The 19443-nt window shown below is 36.3% G+C and overlaps 1 long non-coding RNA gene across 1 annotated transcript in view; it reads left to right on the top strand.

Moving 5' to 3' along the window:
* Positions 1–17862, top strand: part of LOC138713255 (uncharacterized) — a 1167998-nt gene extending 1150136 nt beyond the window's left edge. Inside the window, exon 5 of the long non-coding RNA XR_011335808.1 lies at positions 17773–17862. This is a non-coding gene — a long non-coding RNA (uncharacterized lncRNA). The remainder of the gene's footprint in view (positions 1–17772) is intronic.
* Positions 17863–19443: the final 1581 nt, after the last annotated feature.

Genomic DNA, 19443 nt, shown 5'->3' with positions numbered 1-19443 from the left:
AATTATTTTGGGAAAACCGAAAATTACCAGAAAAATTTCTGCTACAGGTTTATTATTAGTATAGATGCCCCACATCGTCCAATTCAACAAACTTCGTTTACCCAAATTAGTAATATACGTTACAAGAGCGGTATGTTGACGTTTTCATGGTCGAGGAAAAGATTGAAAAAGCGAAACGTAGTTGAGATTTTTTAATTTCCGAGAACATGAAAACAAACATACCGCTCGCGTATCCTACATTATTTTGTGCGAAGATCGTTTATTACATACCTGAAAGAGGAATTTCTAATTAGTTGCAATGAAATCTCCATCTTGGTTTCTGTTCAATGACGGCAACTTTTAAAAACTAAAATATCTATCTTCAATATTGTTGCTATAAAATGCTTTCTGTGTTTACTATATTCCAGCAGGCCGTGATGTACGTCTGTCTTTCCCCCCCCCCCCCCAGTCTTTAAATGCGAACTTAAAACAAACGGTAAGGTTATGTAATGATTTATTTTTCATTTTAATATTTTAACAATATTATTTATATAACATATTGCAGTAATAACATTGGCATCTGGAATGTTGTTGATTTTTTCACGGCTTCCTTAATGTTACTTGCATTACAAATGCAGTAACTTTAGTGGTGTTGTAGAGTTTACTTAATTTTTGCAAATATTTAAAAACAATAATTAACATTGCAATTTAGGTGAAATTGCAGTGGTAAGTTTCCAATTTATAACTATTACTATGTTAAACGTCTCTAAAAATAATATGTTAAAAGCCTAAAGCAGTAAAATGAATGTCGCGCTTAAGCGGTAAGAAGAGGGGAATTGTTATGTGTGTTACGTTGGGAATACTGGATGTGGTATTTCACACTTACCGCGTATTGGTTCTGTGCGGGAAACAAGCAAATACGCACGATTTCGCACAAAATTATTATCTTCTCCCTTCTTCACGTACAAATCAGTTCTCACATTTCAATCCTCTCTCTGGCGACCTGTTACTACAGAGCATTAATAATAAAATTGTTGCATGCAACATTTTGTGAGCTTAATGCATGTGTACTCCACAAGTCATTGAAAGTAATTTATCAATCACAGTAGTCGTGTAGTATGAGCGACGAGGCAGAATTGAATAAAGAGAGGCGTGGCAGCCAGCCAGCAGTGCAGGCTGAGGTCGCGTCTCTCTCGCTCTGCACTGCTCGCTCTCTATCCCTGACATCCTTCGTTTATTTTAGACGTCGGAGGAGACAATTCACACGGTAATTGGTAATCCTTTATTTAACATTCCATTACAGCTGCTAAGACTATTCAGAAGGAGAACATGACAATGTTACGGTAATGGAGCAATGGTGGAAATAAAATTGACAGAAATAACAGAAGTACATGGAGGATAATTACACAGTCTCACAATATATAGACGTACCAGAGGACGCATTCGGAACCGAATTTCGGTCGATATTGATGGTAAACTGACTGACAAACCTGCCAACAGACTGACTGACTTATGTACTGAGTAACTGACTAACCGACAGTGACTGACTGACTCACCGACCGACCCACTGCTGACTGACAGACTGACTAATTAGCAGACTTTACTGACTGACTGACTGACTAACTGGCAGACTGAGACTGCCTGACTTATTAACCGACCGAATTACAGACTTACTAACTTACATATTAATCGATCGATCGACTGGCTGGCTGAATGACTGACTGACGGACTGACTTACCGACTAACCAACTAACCCACTGACTGACTAACCGATTGACTGACCGAGTAACCGGCTGACTGACAGACTGACTGATTTATTGATCGACCGACCGACTAAATGACTAAGCGGCTGACTGACGTACTAACTGATAGATTTATTGACTGAATTATTGATCGATCGACTGGCTGGATGACTGATTGACGGACTGACTGACCGACTAACCGACTGTCTGACTAACCGACTGACTGACTAACTGACTGACTGACTAACCGGCTGACCGACCGACTGACTGACAGACTAACTCACTGACAGGCTGACTGACTAACTGACTGACTGATTGACAGACTTACTGACTAACTAACTCAATGACAGGCTGACTGACTTTCTGACTGACTGACTAACTCACTGACAGGCTGACTAACTGACTGACTGACTGATTGACCGACTAACTCACTGACAAGCTGACTGACTGATTGACTGACTGACTGATAGACCGACCGACCGACTGACTAACCGACTGACTGACTAACCGGCTAACCGATTGACTGACTGACTGACTAACTGACAGACTAACTCACTGACTGAATGACTGACTGATCAACCGACTGACTGACTAACCGATTAACCGGCTGACCATCTGACTGACTGACTGATTGACTGACTGACTGACAAACTAACTCACTGACTGAATGACTGACTGATCGACCGACTGACTGACTAACCGACTAACCGGCTGACTGACTGACAGACTGACTGACTGACTGACTGACTGACTGACTGACTGACTGACTGACTGACTGACTCACTCACTCACTCACTCACTCACTCACTCACTCACTCACTCACTCACTCACTCACCGACCGACCGACTGACTGACCGATTGGCTGACTGACTGACTGACCGACTGACCAACCGACCATCAAAACCTATCCTGGAAGATTTTAATGTAACCAACATATATGTATCTCGCACAACATTGAACAGAGTTATACGTGTAGCACGTAATGATATCCCGGCAGAAGGTAAAGAGGAGCCCTGAAAAACCGACGAAGAGATGGGAGGACTTCTGATCTCTGAATAGAACAACTATGAGCCTATTATAAAGGGAAGAAGATGAAGAAGATCTTATGCAATAAACGAAACTGAAAAAATTGAAGGTCAATTTCGAGTTCATTAACATTTGTTGTCTTATGATTTCAAACAAATACTGTTTAATTTTTAATAAAGAAAATACGTTTTATGTACATCAGTCTCGTATACATTGACTCGTGAATACTGAATACGTAGAAAGTCCTTCCAATAGCTTATGATAAATCGTCATATACAATACAGGGAAATAGATACACAGATGTCATGCCCGTGAGGAACGCTGAAAACTAACAGGTATTTCCTTGAAAATCTCGTGTAATAGGAAGGTAAAAAGAATTTAGGGAAATTTTATTGTAATGAAAGCTAAGTCCAATCCCAGGCTATAGAATGAAAAATAAACAGAAGAATCTCAAAGAATTGGTCGTGGATTACGCATCTGCGAGTGAAACCTGTTTCTTCCGAATGAATTTCATGCAGCCTACGAACTATTCGGTGTGTCTGCGACTGACCTCATTGTCAGTTCTTGAGCGTGTAGGTATCCAGACTTGTGAAAGAGGTTCGAGTTAGGCTAATTGAATAACTAGAAGGGGGTTTTGCGGACAGAACTTATCTAGTGGAGTGTACTGAATGGGATGGGGCTTGAAGGATGGGATAGTGTGCAAGTGGTGTGGCTGGGGTCTGGATGAAAGAGACGGAGACTTGCGAAAGGGTGAGAAAGAGATACTGAAATCACGATAGTTAGAAAGAGACGGCAAACTTGCCAAGCTGGTAAAGGGTTGTTAGGTTAGTTTTATGAGTGTTTGTTGTTGTCCCTTGTATTGCATGTACTAAACCTTCATATGTTTGTGTGTGTGTGTGAGTGAGTGAGAGAGAGAGATGGACTCACACTTTAGAGTACTTAGCCCAACACATGTTTTCAGACTTAGTTCAGTCTGCAAGCTTCTGGAGATGTAGATGCAGTGCAAATACAGTAGAGTAATCCAGTGTTGGAATTCGTTAACTGGCAAACACAGGAATGCGGTGTGCTGTAATATTCAAGCGCGTTGTGTGGATACTGCGTCATGATGTTTGGATTACCAAGTATGCAGCATTTCATGTAAGTCTAAAGTGATTTTGTTAATAGGATATTCTTTATTTTATGCAATCCGGGACTAATATTATTATTATTATTATTATTATTATTATTATTATTATTATTATTATTATTATTATTTACTTTTCATTATGGGATCTAAATTTAAGAACGTAATAATTCTAGTAAAAACTTTTGATGAACTCATTCTTCTAACTAGTTTCTTAAGGGGGGAGGGTGGTATTTTTTGGTGAAAAATGAGTAAATTGAAAAAAAATATCTTTAAAACACTCTGTGATATGTATGGAATCCATAGCATTAACATTTTGTGGATATTTGTGCCCTTATCGGATGTTGAGACGTCATTTTTAAACTTCCTGTGTTATGGATTTTTAAATCATTCGCCCACTTTTATTGTTGTTTCCGGTAAATTAAATTTTCAATTTTTTTTTTCTTTAAAATACCCTTTGATATGTGTGGAATGCATTTATTGTTTTGTTTTATTTGTTATTTTACGACGCTGTATCAACATCTCAGGTTATTTAGCGTCCGAATGAAATGAAGGTGATAATGCCGGTGAAATGAGTCCGGGGTCCAGCACCGAAAGTTACCCAGCATTTGCTCGTATTGGGTTGAGGGAAAACCCCGGAAAAAACCTCGACCGGGTAACTTGCCCCAACCGGGATTCGAACCCGGGCCACCTGGTTTTGCGGCCAGACGCGCTGACCGTTACTCCACAGGTGTGGACTGTGGAATGCATTGCATAAAATTTTGTGGGTATTTGTGCCCTTATCGGATGTTGAGTCGCCATTTTTAAACTTCCTGCGTTATGGATTTTTAAATCACTCTCCCACTTTTATTGTTGTTTCCGGTAAATTACATTTCGAAAAAAAAATTTTGTCTTTAAAATACCCTTTGATATGTGTGGAATGCATTGCATAACATTTTTTGTGGGTATTTGTGCCCTTATCAGATGTTGAGTCTCCATTTTTAAACTTCCTGCGTTATGGATTTTTAAATCACTCGCCCACTTTTATTTTTGTTTCCGGTAAGTTAAATTTTCAAACATTTTTTTTTCTTTAAAATACCCTTTGATATGTATGGAATGCATTGCATAACATTTTGTGGGTATTTGTGCCTTTATCGGATGTTGAGACGTCATTTTTAAACTTCCTTGCGCTATGGATTTTTTAATCACTCGCCCACCTTTATTGTTGTTTCCGGTAAATTAAATTTTCAAAAATTTTTTTTTCTTTAAAATACCCTTTGATATGTGTGTGGAATGCATTGCATAACATTTTGTGGGTATTTGTGCCCTTATCGGATGTTGACACGTCATTTTTAAACTTCGTGCGTTATGGATTTTTAAATCACTCGCCCACTTTTATTGTTGTTTCCGGTAAATTAAATTTTCAAAAAAAATTTTTTTCTTTAAAATACCCTTTGATATGTGTGGAATGCATTGCATAACATTTTGTGGGTATTTGTGCCCTTATCGGATGTTGAGACGTCATTATTAAAGTTCCTGCGCTATAGATTTTTAAATTACACGCCCGCTTTTATCGGTTTCCAGTAACTTCATTTTTTTTTTTGCTACATTGCCAGACAAAAGTGGAAATAATTTCTGAACTATTAAAGATACATGCATGAAATTTAGAACACACATTCCTTAGACTATTACGAAACTTTTTTCTGTGACAGAATTTTGTTAATTGATTTCATTTTAAAAATACGTCCGTTTGTTTGCAATAAAGGAAATCAGAAAATTGTTATTATATTTTAATTTTTTATTTTACAAAGGTAGGGACTAATATCAAAATTCTGTTACAGACAGTTTGTAGAACATGCTTTTGCAAATACATGGCGAAAAACTGTTTGAATCTATCTTTAAAAACGGTTTAGATATATCGGTTTTAGTACAATCCTGCATTGGGTATATATTTTTTTTTCAAATTTGGGCCCCCAAATAATTTTTTTTCAAAATATTTTTATTTGGTTGAGTTGCTACAGCTATGAGCTCTCTACATACAAAAAATTAATATTTTCCACCAAATGGAAAAAAGTTAAAACAAATACCATCCTATTCCCTTAAATTAAATCGAGAATCTCTTTTATTTAGTACCATTATTCAATACTATTATTTATTTTTCGGCACAGATTCGAAATATAAAAGTAAATAATGGCTTATATTGCTATTACAAGTCCATTCATATTTCTGAATTTCGTCCACCGAAATCTCAAACACATGTCCACACCACGACAAAACTTAAATGTATACCGTTATTTGTTTCGTGAGTGTTATTATTAAGTATTGTTTACTTTTGGTCCATCACCTTGACTCCATAGATAGCTTATGAGATTCCCATCCACGTGGCCTATGGTTCGATACCCGGTAAGGGGAATGGAAGAAATTTGATATCCCTCCATGCAGCTAGGTGTTAGTGCCGTGTAATGCATTGTTCTGTGTTCTCTCAGCGATGTCTCTGTGTCGTGCTCACGACACGACAAGGGAGGTGGGCAGTACACTGTGTTTAATAATTGAAAGTCGATGTGAAAGGACAAGGAAAACATGACAAAAAGAAAGAAAGTCATGTTTCTGTAGGGAATTGAAAGTGAAAGCAATATTTTGGCCGAAAAGATTTTGCTACAATATATATTTAAAATTAATACACATTTTCTTCTCGGTATTTTCTGAAATAGAATTAAAATTATTTATTAATTTGTTTTTATATCATAAGCATGATAATGGAATGTTTTAATTAACTTTCGGCTCAGGATCGAAATTTAAAAAACAGAAATATTTCTGGTCCAATTTTTCGGACAAAAAGAAACGTCTTGAAGTAGTAAATACATTCTCTAGGTTATTTGCTGTTTATTCAATTAAACGATTACTTTTTCATTATATGCATTATTATAGAATAGGCTACTATTGTTATTTATGTTTCAATGAAGAATCGAAATTTAACAAATGCGCCAGGCCCAAATTTTGTCAAAAATAAATGTCTGAAATTAGTAAAATAATTTCCTCAGAAACTTTCATTCATAAGAGTTAAACGTATAGCTACTTCATTTACGTAGCTTTCTAAAATTGGTTTATTTTACGACGCTTTATCAACTGTTATGATTATGTAGCGTCTAAGTAAAATAAAGGTGATAACGCCAGCGAAATTAATCCAGAGTCCAGCGGCGAACGTTATTTTTCTTTTCTCTAATTTTTCATCGATGTTCTATTTTCATTTAACCCTTTTAAAACTGTAATATTTGACACTCTATATATCAAGCTGATTTTTAACATTCTGTGTCAGATCCATATTTTCGTTGTTTCTAAATGAAGCTTCTCTTTTTTTCAATTTGCCAACTTTTTTCGCTTGCGTATAATAATACACTGCAAGATTAAGCTTTGTTAAATATTTTCCTTATTTACATGCTACCTCAAGATTAGCCTTGTGGTTATGAATACCGAAACATTAATATTGCTTCATTGCCTTTGACGTTTTTTTATACAACCTAACAGAATGCTAAAGCACTCCCATCAACTATCTAAACTCTACCTGCGTCTTTGAATGGTCCCTTTTAAATTCCTCAAAACGCCTTTCAAAAGAAGGATGTATGTTGCATGGAATGCAATACGAAAATTCTTACGTCACAGATTACGTAAATTGCCACACAAGTTTTTACATAAAATATTTTTCAGTATTTAAATAGACGTAATTATTTCATTTCTCAGGCAAAGAACGTCATTTCTATTTTGAGACAAACATCATTTCTACACTTACGTAAACCCTATACTTTGTCGCACAAGCTCTTGGATAAATGTCATCATTTTAAGTGTCACAAATAGGGACATGATTTATATGCACAAACAAAGTTTGAAATATGCATATTCATTCATTCATAGTTTTCTGCCCAAGGGCAGGCCTTTCACTGCAAACCCAGCTTTCTCCAATCTTTCCTACTTTCTGCTTTCCTCTTAATCTCCTCATATGATCCATATATCTTAATGTCATCTATCATCTGATATCTTCTTCTACCCCGAACTTTTCTCTCGTTCACCATTCCTTCCAGTGCATCCTTCAGTAGGCAGTTTCTTCTTAGCCAGTGACCCAACCAAGTCCTTTTTCTCTTCCTGATCAGTTTCAGCATCATTCTTTCTCCACTGACTCTTTCCAACACAGCTTCATTCCTTATTTTGTCAATCCATTTCACACGCTCCATTCTTCTCCATATCCACATTACAAATGCTTCTATTCGCTTCTCTTCACTTCATCGTAATGTCCATGTTTCTGCCCCATACAATTCTATACTCCACACAAAACACTTCACTAGTCTCTTTCTTAGTTATTTTTTCCCGAGGTCCACAGACGATGCCCCTTTTTCTATTGAAAGCTTCCTTTGCCATGGCTATCCTCCTTTTGACTTCCTGGCAGCAGCTCATGTTACTGCTTATAGTACACCCCAAGTATTTTAAGTTGTCCATTTGCTGCCATTAGACATTAGTCGACATTAGAGATTTTAGATATACTTAATCATTTCAGCTGTTACATAAATGTCATGTCAATTCTGTTGAGAATACTGCTATGTTATTCCTTAAATAAATGTAATTGCATCGTTTAGATGAAAATTCACCATTTCGTCTCTTAGATAAACGTCTTCGCTTCACCTGTTATAATTAGATAAACTTTATCATTTATATATATATATATATATATATATATATATATATATATATATATATATATTATTTTAATGTACCGAAATACATATGATATTTCCATGCAGATATTCTGCGTCATCATACGATGAAAGAGTAATGGAACGGAGAAAAATTCTCTCCGGCGCCGGGATTTGAACCCGGGTTTTCAGCTCTACGTGCTGATGCTTTATCCACTAAGCCACACCGGATACAACTCCGACGCCGGTTAGAATCGTCTCAGATTAAGCTCCAACTCTTGGGTTCCCTCTAGTGGCCGCCCTCTGCACTACGTCATAGATGTCTATGAACACAGGACCGAAGTCCACACATGTGCTGAGGTACATTCGTAATGAGTGACTAGTTGGCCGGGATCCGACGGAATAAGCGCCGTCTTAAATCACGAAGTGATTTACGCATATCATATATATATATATATATATATATATATATATATATATATATATATATAATTTTAATGTACCGAAGTACATATGATATTTCTATGCAGATATTCTCCGTCATCATACGATGAAAGAGTAATGGAATGGAGAAAAATTCTCTCCGGCGCCGGGATTTGAACCCGGGTTTTCAGCTCTACGTGCTGATGCTTTATCCACTAAGCCACACCGGATACAACTCCGACGCCGGTTAGAATCGTCTCAGATTAAGCTCCAACTCTTGGGTTCCCTCTAGTGGCCGCCCTCTGCACTACGTCATAGATGTCTATGAACACAGGACCGAAGTCCACACATGTGCTGAGGTGCACTCGATATGAGTGACTAGTTGGCCGGGATCCGACGGAATAAGCGCCGTCTTAAATCACGAAGTGATTTACGCATATCATATGTATATTATTTTAATGTACCGAAGTACATATGATATTTCCATGGTGTGGCTTAGTGGATAAAGCATCAGCACGTAGAGCTGAAAACCCGGGTTCAAATCCCGGCGCCGGAGAGAATTTTTCTCCGTTCCATTACTCTTTCATCGTTTTATCATTTATGTTTTGGTACACAGAGTAACGAAACAAGTGGGCAGAGGGAATGGTAACTGTCCGATAACGGGGCAATGACAAACAAAAATTGTAATTACAAAAGAATATGAAAATCCTTTACAGACTTTTTCGTCGCTTTGCTACGCACATTGGGTTATGAATCTCAGTTTTTCTCCGCGGGTTGATCCATTCCTGACGCAGCTTGTCATACACATTTGTCCGCCTGATCCTATTCGACGTGGATGACAGGATATGAACTCTAGGGAGGCAGACCTAATGGTAAAGAACACTCATTGCTTTTTATTCCATTGCTTACTTTATTTTAACTTGTATGTTGAGAGAAACCATTATCTCACCCTTACCATCGTCTTGCAAACCCCTCCACTTCATTTCTGCCATCCCTTATAGACACCACCCTAAATTTACCCTTCCATCCACCCATCTCTCTGCATATTTCCTTGGTCAATATTCTGCGATTCCTCTTACTTCTCTTTTACTACCAGAAATTATTCGCTTCGATAAATTTGCGTAAGAGCGGCATAAGAGAAGAGATTTTAAATTTTGTGGTAACTCTTCGTAGGTTAGTCGAATATTTTTTGAAATGAAGAATAGTTTGGGTTTTCAACCGTGTTTTAAGATTTAATAAATCTGACGTTTCAAAACTAGATACAAGTCCCATAATCCAAGATCTGGAATGATCGCTTATGATACTGAACCCATTTTTATAAGACTTTGTTCTCTTGTTTTCAGGAATACTAACACCTCTTAACAAATTTTAATGTTTCTAACACCCTGTATAAATGGAATTCATTTGTAGGTAGGGTGACCAGATGTCCTCTTTTGTCCGGACATGTCCCCCTTTTTAGGCCTTTGTCCGGGATCCGGGCGGATTTTTAAAAAATCAAGAAATGTCCTCCTTTTCGTAACTTTTATGCGTAATATTTTAAAATTATCTGATTTGACGCCCTTTTCAAGTAATATGCCTGTAGGTGGCAGTAGCATCGACGGACTATACTCTTTGCCAACGATCATAACTCTCTTTGTTCCTTGTTGTAGTCGTTGATCACAGGTAGCTAGTAAATCGAGAGATCGAAGTGCGAATAAATCTAAATACAGGTACTGTATTTTATGTCGTCTTTAACAATTATAGCTTCTTTGACTTTCATAATATATAACTAACAGTAAAATCATTATTATTAAGTTTTCTCATAATTATTTTGTAATAAAATAGATATTAACATTCTTTTAAGCATTATATAAGCCTAAATCTGTACTGTAAATATTTTGTAATAAAATAGGTATTGACGTAATAAAGGGCCTTATTCATAGACATTCTTAGCACGGGTTTTCGGTGGATGATCAGCGAACTAACGTTTTTCGTATTCATAAACCAGTGTCAGCGATATGATATGATATGAACCCTGTTTAGCACGCTCGTAGCGCGGGCTAGCGAAATGTCTATGAATAGCACCCTTAAAGTATAATATAGGCCTAAGCCTAAATCTAAGTACATATTTTCTGTCTTCTTTTTTTCCAACAATGTCCTCCTTTTTGAAACTTTGTGTCCTCTTTTTTCTCGATGTGTATCTGGTCACGCTATTTGTAGGTCAGTCATTAAACTAACTTATTCTCAACAGAAGGAATCGAGTTTAGATTCTGAATAAATACCTCTGAGATCTTTGTTTTTCTTACTGAGGGGAATCCGAAGGCTTGGACTTATGAGACATTGTGCCGACCTCTTTACTATGGAGTGATTGTTGAAGTTCTCAAGACCGCTTTCCTGTGAGTATCGCAATTCACTGTTTGGTGTCATATATCGATTCAGATATTGTCCAATATCCGGTCCGACGAACCAGATACATCCGATCTCCTGCACCTTTTGTAACTTTCTCAGATAAATCCCATCTATCCTCCTGAGTCCTAAGACATTTGTTGTTTTATTTTTAAAGTTCAGTACAATTCTACACTTCAAAAAATGTCACTGAAATGAGGAAAAAAGCTGAAAAAAATCAACAGGTTACAGTTAGGGCACAAATGTACATATATTATATTAGACTTCGAGTCTCTGCACATACATCTTATATCATAAACATGTATGAAATATAGTATAGTATACTATACTCTCAGGACTCAGGAGACTATATGCAAGTCATGGTATTACATACAACTGACGCCAGCGTTTTTGGCGTGTGTCCTAGAGTATAATGTCCAGTTTGTGAGCATGTTGATAGTGCAGCTGAGAATGGTACCACTTCCTATACACGTCACATCAGCCATATGCCAAACACAGTCGTCAGACTGACTGCGGAAAATGTAAAACACTTGTACTTAACTTTCCCGTTACTTATTTCACACGCCAAAAACGGTGACGCACCTGCTGCATCCTATAAATTGACCTGAAGGTTGTATTACTGTAGTTATCGTGATTCACTATTTGGTGGCATCTATCGCTTCAGTTGCACATCGTCCAGATCCGACAGAGTCCTCTATAAAAGTCCCTCCGTCCCCGTGGGACTTATGCAGGCCTCTCAGATAGATGCCATCTGTGTGCAAATTATAGCACTACAACACCGAAAGTTACCCAGCAATTCTGCTTCAATTGATGATGGGGAAACTTCGGGAAAAACACTAACCTGGTAACTTGTCCCAATCACAATTTGAGCTCGAGCTAGTTTGTTTCACGGTCAGATATGCTAACCGTTACTTCAAAGCGATGGACCTCTAAGATCTGTAGCTGAAAATGTTTTAATTCTTACGAATTATAACAACAGATCAAAAAAGATTAATTATAAGTAGGCCGAGAATCATTCCTAAGTTCTTGAGCTGTAGTAGGTTTTTTGTGCACCCTTTACGGAATGAGTTGCATGCTAATTTCGCTGCTAAGCCGGTTCCATCATCCGCTGCACCAAATACTCTCCAGCCTACAAGACCGAATTTAAGTCTCTGTTTGTGGTCTTTTTTATCTTATAGATCCACCTGACCACTCATGTTCGTGTAAGTAGGAGCTTCATGTTTTTTAAAGTCAGTCGAAGGGGACTGAATTTAATAGGTGGTAAAATGCTTACTATGGTTTCTCCGGGAAGGAAATAAAGCTGTGAGTCCCGTGTCACAGCACGTATAAAAATCCTATCCCTGATAGAGAGCGCCAGTCAAAATGTGTTGGCCACATCTTCTCCAACATTGAACCTCTGCAGTTGAATGTGTCGTCAAATGAAGTATTATTGCTACTGCTACTCTTAGAACTACTACTACTACTACTACTACTACTACTACTACTACTACTATCAGTACTATGTCTTCTTCTTCTTTTTCCTTAAAGGGGCTCATTTTCCAGATATAAAAATATTTGTGCAGTTTTTTAAAAGAAGTAAGCCTGTGGTTAAATGAGGGGCTCGGGCGTAAAACATGGTAACTGACATTTTGGTCAAAAATGAGATATGTAGTTTATAATTTGGTATCTTACATTCTGCGTCTAATGCAATAGTTAGTTTTCCAATATCTCAACAGATGGTAAAGTATACAGATTTTACTTCCCTGGTAACTGTACAAACTGTAGATGTATAATTAAGTCCACACCTGTGGAGTAACGGTCAGCGCGTCTGGCTGCGAAACCAGGTGGCCCGGGTTCGAATCCCGGTCGGGGCAAGTTACCTGGTTGAGGTTTTTTCCGGGGTTTTCCCACAATCCAATACGAGCCAATGCTGGGTAACTTTCGGTGTTGGACCCCGGACTCATTTCACCGGCATTATCACCTTCATATCATTCAGACGCTAAATAACCTAGATGTTGATACAGCGTCGTAAAATAACCCAATAAAATAAATGCATAATTAATGTTTATCTACCTAATAACTTGAAAACACTAACACGTCACTTATGTTTTACTCCCGAATCCCTCAAATGAAACTTTGGTCAAATCTTTTTTTATTATTATTATTATTATTATTATTATTATTATTATTATTATTATTATTATTATTATTATTATTATTATTATTATTATTATTATTATTATATTTCCTACGAAAATTATATCCCTCTTCAGCGAATGGAAATGTGAAGTATACTAGCGTTCAAAGAAAGATACCTGATCCCTACAAATCGATAGTGATCGATAATCTGTTCGTTTAAGTGAGGCTTCTTTAGTTATTACTTCTAGGAATAGATAGCAAAGATAACAATCAGTGTCATCATTGGTACATAAATATACCTGCATTATAGAATTCAAACTTTCATTCCCTTCTGCTGACTATAAAAAGCAGTAGATTTTTAATGCAGGAAACCCCTGATAATGTATGTGAATTATGAGAATAATTTACACTTAATCTACATTATCATTTTTCCCAACACGTTTTTACCGGGCCCAATAATACTGTCACCTATTGAGAGATTGCGGAACTATTTCAAAGTTTGTCAATTTGTTATATCTTTGGTTCTGACATATCCCGTTGTCAGAAAGTTTCGCTTACACGATCAGAAAATTAAAAGTTAGATATCTTTGAATGTCAGTGTACAAGGATAACATATGTCACAAATAATAATGAAAAATTGTAATAGTCATAGGTTCATTTAATTAAGACTCGTGACGAAAATACATTTTTGTTTGTCCATTTACGTTGTTTAGGTTTGAAGAAAAAGACATTATCGTCTATTCAATGATATAAGAAAAAAATGTATACTGTAATTATAAAAAGCTACAGCTATATAACTATGAAATGAACCTTATATACAAAAGTAATTAATACAAATTTTCCTTCTTCTTTTAGTGATATGAATTTAATGTTGATATAATTCAACCAGCTTAACGTTTATGTTCGATAGGTCGATCTTGAATGATTACGTCATATGTTTACAAGTCGGACATGTTGAATGTGAATGAGTGTTGTTTGTGTTGTAATAATATAATTATATTTTAAATGTGCTTTTTGGGCTGTGCATCGAAATAATTTTAGATTATTTATTCATATTATTACATACGTGCGTCAAGAAGAAAATAACTTCAGATTCGATGCATGTAAGTATTATAATTTACATTTGCCTCATTTCAGTTTGGAGTATTTTAGCGTATGATGCTTATTATTTAAACTTAATAGAGGTTTAATTGGTAATTTTATACTGTGTTTTATTCAATATGGCAAATCTATGAATAGTGGTATCACAAATTATCTATACTGTAAATAATTGCTTGATAATACCGTGGCAATTGGGTTAGGTTAGTTTCACTGAATATGTCCGTCGTAAGTCTGTGTACATATATGATTATGTATGTATCAATCTATGCAAGTTGGCCTATGTAGGTATAGCGTATGTATTTAGGCCTAGGTAGGTAGGTACAGAACTTATGTAGGCCTATGTAGAGTAAGTTATGTGTGTGAATGCATGTATGTATGCATGTATGTACAGCACTTATGTATGAATGATGTAGAGCATGTATGGATATGTACATACAATAGGATTAAGAACATTAAATCCAGACGTTTGAAATGGGCGAATCCAGAAATGCTTATAGAGTGTTAGTTGGGAGGCCGGAGGTAAAAAGACCTTTGGGGAGGCCGAGACGTAGATAGGAGGATAATATTAAAATGGATTTGAGGGAGGTGGGATATGATGAAAGAGACTGGATTAATCTTGCACAGGATAGGGACCAATGACGGGCTTAAGTGAGGGCGGCAATGGACCTCCGGGTTCCTTAAAAGTCATTTGTAAGTAAGTAATGTACATACAATAGACTTATACTATATGCGTGTATGTAATTCATCGGCAAGGCCAACTTCCGATTTGGTCTTGTAGGTCAGGGCGCTACAGTCGACCAGATGGCTGTTTATGTTACAATACGATTACGTCACAGCGTGTTGTTACACATATTTTCCGTGTCGCAAGTTCGCTTTTCCGGACAGTACGAGGGTTGTTTGAAAAGTTCGTAGTCTGACATAGGAATTAAACTAGGATTATTCTGAAACAATTTTTATTTCTCGACATAATACCCCCTACGATTCACATTCTTGGTCCCCCTGTGTTGCAATGAATGCTGCTATACCCTCCTTGTAAAAAGATTCCTAGAGGTCTGCAAGAAAGACTTCTGCTGATCTGATAATCTCATTTTACTAGAATTTTTTTCCAACCAATTGCGTTTTGAGCTTTGAGAAAAGAAAGAAGTCTGAGGACGCAAGAACTGGTGAGTGGGGATGGTGCGGAAAAAAATTCGAACCGTAGTTCGTGTAGCTTAGCAACCGCGATCACAGACGTGTGAGCAGGTGCAATGTCGTGATGAAACAACACTTTCTTCTTGGCCATAACTGGCCTCTTCTCTCGAATTTTCCCTTTCAGTTGCTGCAGCAAATTTGAATAATATTCTCCTGTAGTTTGATAGTCAATCATGATTATCCCCTTAGAATCATAGAATACAGACGCCATGACTTTCCCAGCCGGTTGAACAGCTTTTGCTTTCTTTGGAAACACAGTGATTCTCTGTGTTTCCATTGTTTCGACTGCTGTTTTGTCTCTGGTATGTAGTAATGGATCCAGGTTACATCAGTGGTCACAATTCTCCCCAAACATTTCCGGCGTAATTTTCTGGAATCAAGCCAGACAATTCTTCGAAATTTGATATCGGAAATGCTTTTTTTCCAGTGTTAACAAAGCGGAACCCACCTTGCATAGATCTTGGACATGCCCAAGATATTGACTAAGATGTAGCGCACCCGTTCAGTTGAGATACGCTTAACCTCGCTAGTTTCCCGCACTTTCATTCAACACCATATCGTGGATATTTTCTACGATTTCTTCACTTGTTGCTATTACTGGAAGTCTACTGCTGTAGTCGTCTTTTGCACTCTCTCGACCATGTTTAAATAGTGCCGCCTATTTTTTCACAGTCGAAAACGCTGGAGCGGATTCCCGCGGTGTAGCATCCATGTCTGCTTTAATTTCTGTTGGACTCTTTCCCCTTTTTACAAAATATTTAATGACAGCACGAAGCTCGATACTTTTCATTTTTTCGGCGCACTAACTTCAAAATTAAACAATACAAAATGTATTCAACATAAAATTATGATTCTTCGTGCTTGAACTAATGTAAAATGGTCGCTGACAATGTCGGCACTCGTGACATCCTTTTAGTGTCATCTATGTGTCAAGCCACGAACTTTTCAAAAGCACCTCTTATGTATGTATGTATGTATGTATGTATGTATGTATGTATGTATGTATGTATGTATGTATGTATGTATGTATGTATGTATGTATGTATGTATGTATGTATGTATGTATGTACCTTTTTTGAGCAGCATGTTCCATTACAAATGAGAAGTAATACTACATGCCTAGGTTTACCTACAAGTACATAATCCATTTACATTATATATTATTATGTTGCCGTTCTAGATTAAATATGGATTAGGTAGTTCATCTACTATGTGTAACTGCCAAGATAATATTGTTACTTCTTAGTCTAACTTATTTTCCTATTCCTAACCTATGAAGTACATGAATCTATTCACATATTCTAGCATTTAATTATTTACAGTATTTACATATTTACTACCTTTTTGATGAGCCTATTTTCTGATAAATTATATCCTCTAATATTGTAGCTTATTTACAGCATATAAGTAACCTATTTTCATCCCTTATCACTTAATTCTAACTTTTAACCTCTTTATCTTCCAAAATAACGTATCCTTATATACTAGCCAGTCTATTGTAGTTGTTCAAAGTCTATACTATTGTATGTATGTTTGTATGTATGTATGTATGTATGTATGTATGTATGTATGTATGTATGTATGTATGTATGTATGTATGTATGTGTGTATGTATGTATGCATAAAAGGGTAGAGTTAAATAATGTGAGCAACCGATTTTGCAATGGTACATTTGATGTGACTGATACATAATAGCTATTTATCCAAGGATGACTCCAATATAGGTGACTTAAAATTTATCTTCAGGCCTAATAATTGAGTAGTTCTAGCTGGTATTCTAGTAAATAGTTTGGCTTTACTTTTTTCTTCTGTATTTATTTTACTTCTCTAACACTGAACTATCTTGAAGACATGATACAATAATGGCATGATTTTGAAGGATTTTGATGCTGTATTGTACTATACCATAGATGTATTGAGATATTGCTATTTGATCTGTTGTTGGCATGTCGGATGTGTAAATACAATAGATAAAATCTTTACGTAGTACCCTAATTTTACCTCTGTTGTTCAATTTTTCAGTACGAGATGGCGTGACAGCGATATCTTCTGCATGACTGCTACTGTGCGTCCCACCAGGAATGACTCAAAAGCAATCGATGTCAAGGAAGGGTAAGTTATTGTTTATTTTATAATATGTTTTCTTATTTATTTTTCTATTGTGTATATGTAGATGTTTACTTAATTTTCAGTTTTAAATTCTCGCTTTTTCTTCATTATGTTGCAGTTAACGCTGTTTGTATTTAATTAGTATGATATTAAAACATTGATATCTAATCTAGCACATCCCTTCACACCTCTCAGGAACTTTATTTCCATACTTGCATTAGACCCTCATGTTTCGTTGTCTGATAAAACTGTAGGCCGTCATGACGTCATTTTTTTAAATGACTATATATCATGGTTTTCTGAAACGAAATCTACTCATAAATGGCAGCAGAAGCCTTTTAAATTTCTAAAAACAAAATGAAAAATTACGAATTCCAAATTTTCAAAACTCGCAAAAACTCAGTTTTACGAAAAGTCTCCTTCTACCTACCGTACATACCTATCTGGCACTACCCACAGATCTATAAATATTATGGTACAGTAGCCTACTCCGGTAGTCTTTAGGTGTCAGTATTTCAAAGTTTATTATTACATTGTATAGAAAAGAGCGTCAAGTTGACAGTAGGTCTATAACGAATATAGAAAGTAGCAAATTTCATTTTCATAGATTGAATAAAATGAATCTTTGGTATAATACGTTTTGATGCAGACACTTTACAGGACTGAATAAGATAGTCACTTTCAAACGCTCGTTTACACGCTTTACAAATGATTCCTATAGTTCCGAAAAGTGTCTTACCCACTTTAGATGTTTTTTCACAAATTAAGAAAATTTTTTTTTCCATTTCTTATGTTAAAGAATTTTTTCACACTTTAAAATAAATGTTTTATAATATATAGGTCAGGAATAGAACCTCATTAGGTTACTTTGTTCAGTAAGGTTTTAATTTAAATGTTAAAATTGGAGAAGGCAAGTTTTGAAACTATATCTAGGAGAAGGCAAGTTTTGGAACTACATCTAGGAGAAGGCAAGTTTTTGGAACTATACCTAGGAGAAGGCAAGTTTTGGAACTATGCCTAGGAGAAGGCAAGTTTTGGAACTATACCTAGGAGAAGGCAAGTTTTGGAACTATACCTAGGAGAAGGCAAGTTTTGGCACTATACCTAGGAGAAGCCAAGTTTTGGAACTATACCTAGGAGAAGGCAAGTTTTGGAACTATACCTAGGAGAAGGAAGTTTTGGAAACAACCAAGTCGAATAGGGTATGATTTAGAAAAACATAAAAATCTTCCATATAAATTAAATTTTGTATTACAAGACTTCAAATCAATAGTTATACATTGTTAATGAAGTAGTTTAAGGCCAATGATCAGTAAAAAAATCCGATAGCTTACAAAAAAAAACTTCAAAATACTCTCATAATGAAAAAGTTTTCGAATGTTCTGAAGTACAATGAACTGATTCAGTCTGGTTCACCACAACAGTCAACATCTGATTCAACATTCTGAGTTTCATCAGCTCTATTTGCATTCAGGAGGTTTATGTAGAAAGATAATCCGGCCTGATTTTTCCATCCATCGCCGAAATGTTTTGCTAGAAGATTGTTAACATCATTTAACTTTGCTTCTTTAATGATAATACCTT

This window comes from Periplaneta americana, chromosome 14 (assembly GCF_040183065.1).
Source record: "Periplaneta americana isolate PAMFEO1 chromosome 14, P.americana_PAMFEO1_priV1, whole genome shotgun sequence".
Classification (NCBI taxonomy): domain Eukaryota; kingdom Metazoa; phylum Arthropoda; class Insecta; order Blattodea; family Blattidae; genus Periplaneta; species Periplaneta americana.
Note: the sequence above shows the minus strand (reverse complement) of the source record. Positions and strands in the feature narration are given on the sequence as shown.